General features: G+C 37.0%; 1 pseudogene; it reads left to right on the forward strand.

Annotated features, from left to right (window-relative positions):
* Nucleotides 1-9,469: 9,469 nt before the first annotated feature.
* LOC109677950 (heterogeneous nuclear ribonucleoprotein C pseudogene) lies at nt 9,470-10,390 on the forward strand (annotated as a pseudogene).
* The last annotated feature ends 2,538 nt before the right edge of the window (nt 10,391-12,928 follow it).

The raw sequence follows: 12,928 nt of genomic DNA on the forward strand, positions 1-12,928 counted from the left end.
TTTGAGTGTTGCCCTCTGACACAGGAGATCAGCTCTGGGATACACTGTCTGCCCTGCTTTGGGAGGTGGCTTATCACTCCACCTAGGTCTCAGCCTTTGCTGCTTTTTCTGTGTTTGTTCACAGAGAGTTTGGCATTGAGAGTTTAGCTACTTGCCCCACTCTCATACTCCAGTGTGTGTTCAGTTCTCTACCTACACCTCCACTGTCAGTGTTAGATTACAGTTCGCTATTTTTGTTTTTCAGTTTTGTTGAGGGGATTTAGTCTGCCTAGGGGCTGAGATGGTTTATGTTCCCCAGGGGTGGGTAGGAGAGTTGTGTGTGGTGTGTGATGCTCACCTATTCATTCTACCAATTCATGAGCAAGCAGATTTGGAGCCTGCTCCAAATGTAGCAGGGAGAAATGGTATCAACTTTTCTCAGTGCAGCCTGTCATGGGGAGGCTTTCCCCAGGCTAGGGGTTCAGGATGTTTCAGAGTTCAATTCTGATTGGTGCTCTATCTACTGCTTGATGAAAGAAGAAGAACAAAAGGAATAAAAAAGAGAGAGAGTGAAAAACAGCAGGGGTGGGTGATTCCCCAAGGGTGGACCTGTCATGCAGTGTGCCACAGGTTGCAGCTGTTAGGTGAAATTAAAGGCTGATTTAAGGGTCAGTCTTTGAATTTTTTTCTGCACCTAATATGATGGTGGTTATTTTGGCTAGAAGCAGTTAGAATTTACCCAAATGTAACTCTGATGTCTCAAGGAGGTCTCTGGAGTCACAGAGCTTAGTCTTCCTGCTTCTGTACCCTAGCCGCCATCTTTGAATTTCCCTAGATCAAATATCTTAAGGTAAGATATGAAACTACTACAGGAAAACACAGAGAAAATTTGAAAATGTAGGTATAGATAAATACTTTTTAAAATAGGACTCCAATTGCTCAGAAAATAAGAGCAAAAATCAGCAAACAGGATTATTTCAAATTACAAATCTTCTGCACAATCATTACCCATTACCCAAATTAAGAGACAACTCACAGACTGGGATTTGTAAGCTTTCATCACATGCACAATATAAAAAAGAGCACAAAATTTAAACAGCAAAATAACAAACAACCAAGTTGATAAATGAAAAATGCATTGAGCAGAAAGGTCTCAGAAGTACAAATGGCTGATAATTATTTAAAGAAAAGTTCAATATCCTTAGCCATCTTTACCATTTATAGTATTTTCCTTAGAAAATACAAATAAAAAGGACACTGTGTTTACCTCCTTACCCTAGTTAGATTGGCTATCCCCAAGAAAACAAACAACAACAAATGCCAGCTAAGATGTAGAGAAAAGGAACCCTTAAACACTGAGGGTGAGAAGGAGGATCCTCCAGAAAATTCAAAAAGAACTATCATATGATCCTGTTATTCAACTCTTAGACCTATAGTCAAAGAAATGTAAAGTAACATACAATAGAGATATAGGATTACCCACATTTGTAGCAGCACTATTTATAATAGCCAAGCTACAGAATCAGTTTGACAAGCAGTGATTGGATAAAGAAAATGTGTATTATTATTATTATTTTGGCAGTACTGGTATTTGAACTCAGGTCCTCACACTTGTAAGGCTGGTGAGGTTACTGCTGGAGACACTGCACCAGTCAACAATGGACTATTACATAGCAATAAAGAATAATGGAATTATGTCTTTTGCAGAAAAATGTAAGGAATTAGAGATCTTCATGTTAAGCAATATAAGCAAAGCTCAGAAAGACAAACAGCATTTATTTTCACTCACATACTGAAATTAGACCTAAAAAAATAATAATAATAACAAATGATTGCAAAAGAGGAGTTTTTGGGGGGGAATCAACAAGAGGGAGGAGGGAGAAAGGAGAGCATGATGCAAGTGAATATGACACAAGTACTATATATATATGTATATATTTAGCATAATGAAATGCTGTAAAACCTGTTAAAAAGGAAGGGAGAGAATGCCGGGTGTTACAGAAGTAATATAAATGATGTGATTGTGAAGTATAGTATGTGTATGTATGTAAATACTACAATGAAATCTCCTTGTACAATTAATAATTTGTTTTAAAAGACTAACCATTACAAGAAAAGAAAGAAAGAACTCCTGGGGATTCACACTGGAAAGAAAAGTGAAAGACAAGGATACTAAAATAACACCTACATTCCAACATACACAAAAAAATTTCTTCAGGAGAAATCCTAGATGACTATGTAGGTTTTTCTTAATTATCAACAAGAAAATGAAAAAAAGCCTGGAGTTATGTAACTAGCAAAATTATCTTCCAAAAGTAAAGTGGAAATAAAAAGTTTCCAAGACAAACAAAACTTTATAGAGTTCATCATCAGTATAACTTCCCAGCAAGAAATGTTTTTAAAAGGTCTTAGCTGAAAATAAAATTCTATTATGAGAAACTAAAAATTCAAATGTACATAAAGGACAAGTGAATGTTGGAGAGTGAATAGATGAAGATCATATTGTTATATGGTACAAATTTACTTCTCTTGTTTTTACATTTCTTTATTTTATTTTATTATTTTAATTATTCATTTATTCACATTTGTATACGTTGTTTGGGTCATTTCTCCCCACCCTCTGCCCGTCTCCCCCCTCACTTCCAGGCAGAACCTGTTCTGCCCTTATCTCTAATTTTGTTGAAGAAAAGACATAAGCATAATAAGGAAGACAAAGCATTTTTGCTAGTTGAATTAAGGATAGCTATTCAGAAATATTCCTAGCATTGCTTTTGTGTACACATGTGTTATAACCCATGTTGATTCATCTCTAACTGATCTTTACAATGGTTCCTGATCCCCTTCTCATGTTAACCTCTGTCACTTTAGGGTTTCTGTATTAGTTCCTCTGGAGTGGGGACATCAAACACTTTCATGTTTTGGGTTTTCTACAGATCCTGTATCTCCTGTATGTGCTCTCCCCTTGTCACGTGATCCAAGTCCAACAACATTGCTGCATTTGCCCTGGATCTAAAGTCTGCATATGAGGGAGAACATATGATTTTTGATCTTCTGAGCCTGGCTGACCTCGCTCAGAATGACGTTCTCCAGTTCCATCCATTTACCTGCAAATGATAATATTTCATTTTTCTTCATGGCAAAGTAAAATTCCATTGTGTGCAAGTACCACATGTTCTTCATCCATTCATCAGTAGTGGGGCATTTTGGTTGTTTCAATAAGTTGGCTATTGTGAATAGCGCTGCAATAAACATGGGTGTACAGGTGCCTCTTGAGTAACCTGTGTTGCATTCCTTTTGGTATATCCCCAGGAGTGGGACTGCTGGATCATATGGCAGGTCTATGTTTAGATTTTTAAGACTCCAAATGTTTTTCCAGAGTGGTTGCACAAGCTTGCATTCCCACCAGCAGTATATGAGGTTTCCTTTTTCCCCACATGGCTATTCTAACAGGGATGAGGTGGAATCTTAATGTTGTTTTGAGTTACATTTCCTTTATGGCTAGAGATGGTGAGTGTTTTTTCATGTGTTTTTTTGCCATTTGAATTTCTTCTTTTGAGAAAGTTCTGTTTAGTCCAGTTGCCCATTTCTGTATTAGTTCATTGATTTTGGAGAGTTTAGTTTCTTAAGTTCCCTGTATATTCTGGTTATCAGTTCTTTGTCTGATGTACAGCTGGTAAATATTTTCTCCCACTCTGTGGGTGGTCTCTTCAGTTTAGAGACCATTTCTTTTGTTGTGCAGAAGTTTTTGATTTTATGAAGTCCCATTTGTCCATCCTTTCTCTTAGTTGCTGGGCTGCTGGCATTCTATTGAGTAAGTCCTTGCCTATACCTATTAGTTCCAGTGTTTCCTGATCCTTGCTGTACTAACTTCAGAGTTTCAGGTCTGATATTTATGTTCTTGATACATTTTGAGTTGATACTAGTACAAGGTTGTAGACATGGATCTAGTTTCAGTTTCTTGCAGATGGATAACCACTTTTCCCAGCAATATTTGTTGATGAGGCTGTCTTTTTTCCATTGTATATTTTTGGCACCTTTGTCAAAAATGAGGTGGGCATAATTGTGTGGATTCATATCTGAGTCCTCTATTCTGTTCCACTGGTCTTCATGTCTGTTTTTATTGCTATTGCTTTGTTTCGAGTCAGATATTGTGAAAACTCCAGCATTGTTCTTTTTGTTGAATATTGCCTTGGTTGGTTGTGCTACCTTGTGTTTTCAAATGAACTTTAGGGTAGATTTTCAATCTCTGTGAAGAATGTCATTGGGATTTTGATGGGAATTGCATTATACATGTAGATTGCTTTTGATAGAATAGCCATTTTTACTATGTTGATTCTACTAATCCATGAGCATGGGATATTTTTCCATCTTCTGTAGTCTTCCCCAATCTCTTTCTTCAGAAGTTTGTAATTCTCCTTGTAGAGGTCATTCACATTCTTAGTTAAATTTACTCCTAGGTATTTGATTTCTTTTTTGAGGTTATTGTGAATGCAATTGTTTCCCTACATTCCTTCTCAGTTTCTTCATTGTTGTTGTATAGAAAAACTAATGATTTTTGTAAGTTGGTTTTGTATCCTGCCTCCTTGCTGTAGATGTTTATGGTGTCTTAAACTTTTTTGAGTAGAGTTTTTTGGGTCATTAAGGTATAGGATCATATTGTCTGCAAATAAGAATATTTTGACAGTTTCTTTACCTATTTGTATTCCTTTTATTTCTTCTTCTTGTCTAATTGCTCTGGCTAGAAATTCCAGTACTAAGTTGAATGCACTCTTGTGTCATTCCTGGTTTTAGGTGGAATGGTTTCAATTTTTCACCATTAAGTATGATGTTGGCTGTAGGTTTGTCATATATAGCCTTTACAATGTTGAGGTACATTCCTTCTATACCTAGTTTTCTTAGAGCTTTTATCATGAAGTGGTGTTGGATCTAGTCAAAGTCTTTTCAGCATCTATTAAAATGATCAAGTGGTTTTTTGTCTTTGCTTCTATTGATGTGCTGTATTACATTTATAGATTTGTGTATGTTGAACCACCCCTGCATCCCTGGGATGAAGCCAACTTGATCATGGTGTATTATCTTTTTGATGTGTTGTTGGATTTGGTTTGCCATTATTTTATTAAGGATTTTTGCATCAATATTCATTAAGGAAATTGGCCAGTAGTTCTCCTTTTTGGAGGCGTCTTTGTCTGGTTTTGGGAAGAGAGTAATATTGACTTCATAAAATGAGTTAGGCAGTGTTCCTTCCCTTTCTATTTCATGGAACAGTTTAAGGACGGTTGGTATTAGTTCTTCTTTAAATGTCTGATAGAATTCAGCAGTGAATCCATCAGGTTCTGGACTTTTCTTTTTTGGGAGGCTCTTGATTTCTGCTGCAATTTCTTCTTGCATTATAGATCTATTCAGGAGATTAATATACTCTTGGTTCACTTTTGGATGTGTGCAAGTTTCTAGAAATCTTTCCATTTCTTCAAAATTTTCAAATTTATTAGAGTAGAGGCTCTCAACATAGTCTCTAATGTTGATTTCTGTTTTTCATTTCTGATTTTACTAATTTGTGTTTTTTCTCTCATTTTAGTCAAGTTTGAGAGGAGTCTGTCAATCTTATTTATTTGTTCAAGGAACCAGCTTTTTGTTTCTTTGATTTTTGTTTATTATTTTTTGTTTTTATTTCATTGATTTCAGCTCTTATTTTAATTATTTCTTTCCTTCTGCTTGTTTTGGGATTTGCTTGTTCTTGTTCTAGGAGTTTGAGCTGTAGCATTAGGCCATTGATTTGAGATCTTTCTGTCCTTTTAATGTATGCACTCATGACTATAAACTTTCCTCTTGGGACTGCTTTTGCTGTGTCCCATAGAATCTGGTAGGTCATAGTTTCATTTTCATTAACTTCCAGGAATCTGTTAATTTCCTCTTTTATTTCATCAATGACCCATTGATCATTGAGAAATGTGCTGTTCAGCTTCCAATTGTTTACATGTTTTTTACTGTTGATTTTGTTGTTGATTTGTAGTTTAAATGCATTGTGGTCAGATAGAATGCATAGGATTATTTCCATTTTCTTATATTTGCTGAGGCTTGCTTTGTGCACTAAGATATGATCAATTTTGGAGAAGGTTCTTTGGGCTGCTGAGAAGAATGTGTATTGTGCAGAAGATGGATGAAATATTCTGTAAACATCAGCTAGGTCCATTTGATATGGTGTGATTTAATTCTAGGATTTCTTTAATGATTTTTTGTTTTGATGACATCTGTTGGTGATAGGGGGTGGGGTTTAAGGTCTCCCACTACTACTGTGTTTGAGTTTACATATACTTTTAGGTCCATCAGAATATGTTTGATGAAATTGTGTTCATTGATGTTGGATGCATATAGGTTGATAGTTGTTATTTCCTTTTGGTGTATTTCCCCTTTTATTACTATGGAGTGTCCTTCTTTGCCTCATTTAATCAAAGTAAGTTTGAAGTCTACTTCAAACTTAAGTATTGCTACCCCTGCCTGTTTTTGGGGACCATTGGCTTGTTAAATCTTCTTCCAGCATTTCACTCTCAGCCAGTGCTTGTTTCTGTCAATGAGGTGGGTCTCCTGCAAGCAGCAGATTGTTGGATCTTCCTTTTTAATCCAGTTTGCCAGTCAGTGTCTTTTGATGGAGTAATTTAGTCCATTAACATTCAATGTTGTTATTGATAGATATGTGGTGATTCCTGTCATGTAGTTTTCTTTGTTGATTAAGAGTTTGATTGTGTGCAGCTGAATCAATGTTACTCTCTACTTTTTGCCTTTTCTTCTCCTGTGGTTTGGCATTGCCTGTCCTTTCATGGTTTTGTTTGCTTTCATTTTCTGTGTGCAGAATTCCTTGGAGAATCTTTTGTAGTGGTAGCTTGGTGGTCATTTATCATTTTAGTTTCTGCTTGTCATGGAAGACTTTTATTGTTACATCTATTTTGAATGATAGTTTTGCTGGGTAGAGTATCCTAGGATTGAAGTCATTTTCATTCAGTGCTTGGAAGACCTCATTCCATGCTCTTCTTGCTTTTAATGTTTCTGTTGAGAAATCTGCTGTGATTTTGTTGGGTTTACTTTGTATGTTATTTGTGTTTTCTCTCTTAAAGCCTCCAATATTCTTTCTCTAGTCTCTGTACTTGTTGGTTTTAATGATAATTTGTCATGTGATAGTTTTATTTTAGTCAGGTCTCTTCGGTATTCTGGAGGCTTCTTGTAACTGAATGGGCATAGTTTTCTCTAGATTTGGGAATTTTTCTGTTATTATTTTGTTGAATATATTACACATTCCTTTTATTTGCACCTCTACTCCTTCTTCAATGCCCATGTTTCTCATGTTTGGTTTTTTGAAGGAGTCAGTGAGTTCTTGCATTTTCTTTTCACAGGTCTTGAGTTGTTTATCTAATAGTTCTTCAATTTTTCTTTTAAATGCCATTTCATCTTCATGTTCTTGAGATTCTGTCTTCTGTTTGTTCTGTTCTGCTGGAATGGCCTTCCATTTTGTTTGGCATTTCTGTTTCACTCTTTTTTCTGAGGTTTTCCATATTGTGGGTTACTGCCTCTTTAATATTGTCAATTTTTGCCCTTATTTCATTTATCTCTCTGTTTATAGTGATCTCTGTTTCAGTTTGGGGTTTATTTAGGGCTCCTATGATTTTATTTATTTGTTTCTGTGTTTTCTCATAATCTTTATTTGTGTTGTCTTGGAATTTCTTGAGTGCCTCCTGTACATTTTGGTTGACCATGTTCAGTAACATCTCTGTGAAATTCTCATTAATTAATAGTAGGATTTCTTCTTTCAGTTTGTTCTTGTGGGCTTCATTGTGTTCCTTTGTATAGTTTATCTTTGTTTTGTTGGAGTCTGGATCCAGGTATCTGTTTTCTTCATTTTGCTCTAATTCCTGTTCTACTCTATTTTTGGGGGGAGAATAGCTTCCATCCCTTTTTCATCTACCCATATTTCCACTAGGTACTGTTTCTGTCCCTGCACTATGTGTAATTTAGTATTAGCTGGGTTACAATATCAATACTAACAAAACCAAGAGAAAAGGAGAAAAAAGAGAAAGAGAAGGAAAGAAAGAAAAGAAAGAAAAAAAGTGAAAAAATGGGAGAGATGTGGGTGATCAAACAGCAAACTAGACAGCCAAACCCTTAAAGAAGGAAAAAAAAAATCACCAGTTCTGGAACAGTTAAATTGCAGTCTTAATTGTTCTGAAGTTACTCCTTTAGCTTCCAGTCCTGTTTGTCTGTGTCTCTTAGGCAGGTTTGGAGCCCTCCTGTGGCAGCCTGAATGGAAGCCTGGTAGAGCAGTTATCTGGCAAGCATTTGGAGCTGGGACCCAGCAAGGCCCGAGGGGTGGGGATTCTGATGGGGTGGGGGATGCAGCTATCTCATGTGCAGCTGGTGCCTGGCAGGGCCTGAGGGGTTGGGGATCCTGGCAGAGTGTGGATCCAGTGTAGAGCTGGGGCCTGGCCCAGTCCTATGGGCAGAAAGCCTGGTGGAGCAGAGTAGTGTCTCCACAGGCCTATGAGACAGGGTTTTGGCAAACGGGCTGTTCTTTTAGTAGATTGTGGCATGGAGAATCCTTCCACAATCTAGGGGTTTAGAGTGGCATACTTTTGACTCTCCCTGGTGTTTTACCTCAGCCCAGTGTGTCTCCAGCATCTCAGCTAAGTCCCTGGTTCATGGAGCTCATGCGGTCTGTGGCTGTATCCATCACCATCTTGGATCTCCTTGTTTTTACATTTCTAAAAGACAGTTGTTTAAAGTAATATTAGTCACAAGTTATTAAGTGAGTGTAGCAACAGTGATGAGTGAAATGGATGACAGTAAGGTCACAGGGTCAGAAGGGAGGAACTAGGAATATTCTCTTAGGAATTACCTGAATCATGTGAAGTGGAAGACTGTTATTTGAATGTAAACCTAGATTAGTTGAAATGTATATTTAAATACACCCCTCCTGTTAGGTTTTGTTTTTTTATTTTTATTTTATTCATATGTGCATACAATGTTTGGGTCATTTCTCTGCCCTTCCCCCACCCCCTCCCTTATCCCCCCTCCCCCTCCCTCTGCCCCCCTACCTCCTCGCTACTAGGAAGAAACTATTTTGCCCTTATCTCTACTTTTGTTGAAGAGAGAGTATAAGAAATAATAGGAAGGACCAAGGGTTTTTGCTAGTTGAGATAAGGATAGCTATACAGGGAGTTGACTTGCATTGATTTCCTGTGCATGTGTGCTACCTTCTAAGTTAATTCTTCTTGAACTAACCTTTTCTCTAGTTCCTGGTCCCCTTCTCCTATTGGCCTCAGTTGCTTTAAAGTATTTGCTTTAGTTTCTCTGTGTTGAGGGCAACAAATGCTATCTAGTTTTTTAGGTGTCTTACCTATCCTCATACTTCCCTTGTGTGCTCTCGCTTTATCATGTGATCAAAGTTTTTTTTTAATCATCAGCTACACTTTTCAGCATTATGAGGAACCTATCATCAAACACGATGACTAGCAATGTCACCAACAAGACAGACCCTCCCTCCATGAATGCCTGTGTATTCAATGGGAATCTCAACACTTGTTGTGAAGAAGTCTGAGGTGGAAGCAGTTTTCTCCAAGTATGGGATAATTGTGGGTTTCTCTGTTCATAAAGGCTTTGCCTTCATCCAGTATGTTAATGAGAGAAATGCCCAGGCTGCTGTAGCAGGAGAAGATGGCAGAATGATTGCTGGCCAGGTTTTAGATATTAATTTGTCTACAGAGCCAAAAGTGATAGGAAGAAAATCAGGTGTGAAACAATCTGCAATGGAGATGTACAGATCAGTTCCAGAACACACTTCTCTGTTCCCTCTATTCAGCTCCTTATTTGACTTGGATTATTACTTTCAACTGGATTATTATAACAGGATGTACAGTTACTCAGCACTTGTGCTGCTGCTGCTTGCTATTGCTTGGGCCGTATTGCCCTCTGAACACCAGTGTTTGTCAGGAAACACCCCATGATGGGGCAAAAGTGGCTTCAATTCTAAGAGTAGTCAGCAGGGATCTTTTTCCAAGTCTAGAATGTTGAAAGGAGATAACCTTCAGGCCATCAAGAAGGAGCTGACCCAGGCAAAGTGAAAGATAAATTCTCTACTGGAAAGCCTAGCAAAATTTGAAAGGGAACAGAGAAAACAGGCAGTAGAGCTGAAGAATGAAAACTCAGAAGAGGAACAGAACAGCAGCTCCCAGAAGAAAGATGAGACTAATGTGAAAATGGAGTCTGATGGGGCTGTAGATGACTGCTGAGGAGGGAGAGCTACTGTACCATGATGATACTGAATATTGAGGGGGGAGACCAGCCAGAGTTGGTTAAGGATGATGAAAAAGATGCTGATGAAGGAGAGGATGATGGAGACAAAGCCAATGGCGAGGATGACTCTTAAGCACATAGGGGTTTAGGAAACTATCCCATCATTTCTTTATCTTGGCACTTGTCTAAGATCAAAATGTCACCAGATCCTCTCCCATAGTATCTTCAGTACATGTTCACCATCTCCCTATCCTTCCCATGTCATTCATTCCTATTGCTCTGCACCTGGTTCCATTTCACTTTGATGCTCCTTCTAGTGTTGTGTCTTTCCCAGTAATTATTGCTTTTAATTTTGATTTCTCTTTATGACTTAAAAATAAAAAGGATGTTGGTTTTTATCAACTGCCTCCAAAATAATCTCTTGTCATGCAGGGAGTACAGTTCTTTCCATCCATACATGGTTTCAGTAGTTGCCACCCTAACTGCAAAGGCAATCTCATTTAGTCACAGCACCTGAGAGCAGCTTTGGGTTGGAGGTATGTGTGTTATGACCCACATAAGTACTGTGTGGCTTTTCAACCCAAATTTTATGATGTATTTTTACTAATAAAAGTTACATCCTTTAGAAAAATAATTATTATATTACAATATATAACAAATACTCTTAATATTTGTTTCCTGAAGTTGATACTGTGCATTATTTTGTGAACAGCTTGATGTTTGGTACTATTTTTCTCAAAATAAATAAGCCCTTATTGAGCCAGGAAAAGAAAGAAATTTATAATAAAGTACTATCAAATCAAATGTACAAATGTAGAAGAGATTGCATGTTTCAACAACAAGATTTTCACAAGACTAGCTAAATACATTAAAAAAATTGAAAAGAATCACTTACAGTTTATGCTAAAGTCTCACAACAAACTAGAAATACACATGGCTAACTCAACTTGCTAAAACCTTTGTATGAATCTAGAATGTAATTTCATGTTTAGCTGTATACATATATGGACATATATATTTACATATGGAAATATTTACAGTTTATACACACAGACTGGTATACATCCATACATTTCCATAATTTGTCAGCTGTGAAAGTGTGTTGCAATAATACTCCACTAGTTATGCCAATATGTACTGCCAAATCTTATTTCAATAAAGTGAACCAGGGCCCCTTAAAGTAATTACTGGTTTTAAGATTGAGACAAGAAATATATAAAGTGAGTTTGAGTACATTGCAGTGCTAGGAAGCAAGTTCTACACATACACACACCATGCGCACAGATACGTATGCACATGCAGGCACAATACACACACAGACATGCAGACACATGCACAATTATGGGTTTATGACAAAGTGACATGAACAGGAGCCAAATGAAAGAAGAAGAAAACCTCTTTATGGCCCAAATTGGAAAAATTTGGATGACACAATGAAGTACTACAGCATTATAATACAATGTATAAAATAAATATCCATGAGTTTATAATAATAAAATGAATGCTGAGTAAATAAATATGCTAAACTGGTGTGGGGCAGATAAATCTACTATGCAGAAGAATTTCAAATAATTTATGAGTATACTTGCCCTTGAGAAAGGGGAGCAGAACTCCACACTCATGTACGTTGTCTGTACATTGTAACTTCCTTCCAAAAAGTACACTAGATTTCACAGTGGAGCAACTTTAAAAACAGTACATCTGCCAGGCAATCAGAGCACACAAGAGTGATTAGTCATGTTCACTGTATGCACACTTGGTGTTATGGAGAGAGTGGCATCTTACCCTTGTGGTCTTCTTCCTAAAAATATAACATCAGGACGAGAAACATAGCTCTAGCAGTAGAGCACCTGCTTTCAAAGCACAAAGCCTTGAGTTCAAAACTGAGTACTATCAAAAACAAACAAACTTATGGCAAATCCCAATAGAGGGACATTTTATAAAATACCTGAGCAGTCCTCCTTTAAGTGGTAAAGGTGATAAAAAACAAAGTCTGGGTAACTGTAATGACTACAAGGGTCTAAGGAGCATGGTTACTAAATATAACATGGCATTGCAAATGAGATCCTGGTACAAAACAATTATGAAAAGGCACACACACACACACACACACACACATATATATACATATATATATATACATGTATATATATATGTATATATATACATATATATATAATGAATATATGCACACATGATATGTATACATTTGTACATGTAAATACACAAACACATAGATAAGGTATGATTTTCTGGCTTCACATAGAACTTTAGGTAAATGTCTTTCAGTGGTTTGAAAAACATTGTTCACAATAGTTATGTGAAGTAGAGATAGTACATCCCAAGTAAAAAGTCTAAATCTGAAGAAACAGTTGACAAAAATGAGAACTTTGAAGTATTTTATGTTGGTTTTCTTTCTTAGCGATGGGAATGAATCAACCATTTTTTAAAAACACCCAACAGCATCAAATGCTGTTCCTAGCAACTCCCTTGATAAAATACTCATACCAACCATTTGCAGAGGCTATTGAGCAGCTGGTTGTGTGGTTCACACCTGAAATCCCAGCACTCAGGAGGCGGAAACAGGAGAATTGTGAATTTAAGGGATGCCCGGGCTACATAATAAGTGAGACCCTTTCTCAAACCAAACCAAAACTAATGAGCCATGAAC

The sequence above is a fragment of the Castor canadensis genome, chromosome 1 (assembly GCF_047511655.1).
Source record: "Castor canadensis chromosome 1, mCasCan1.hap1v2, whole genome shotgun sequence".
Taxonomy (NCBI): Eukaryota; Metazoa; Chordata; class Mammalia; order Rodentia; family Castoridae; genus Castor; species Castor canadensis.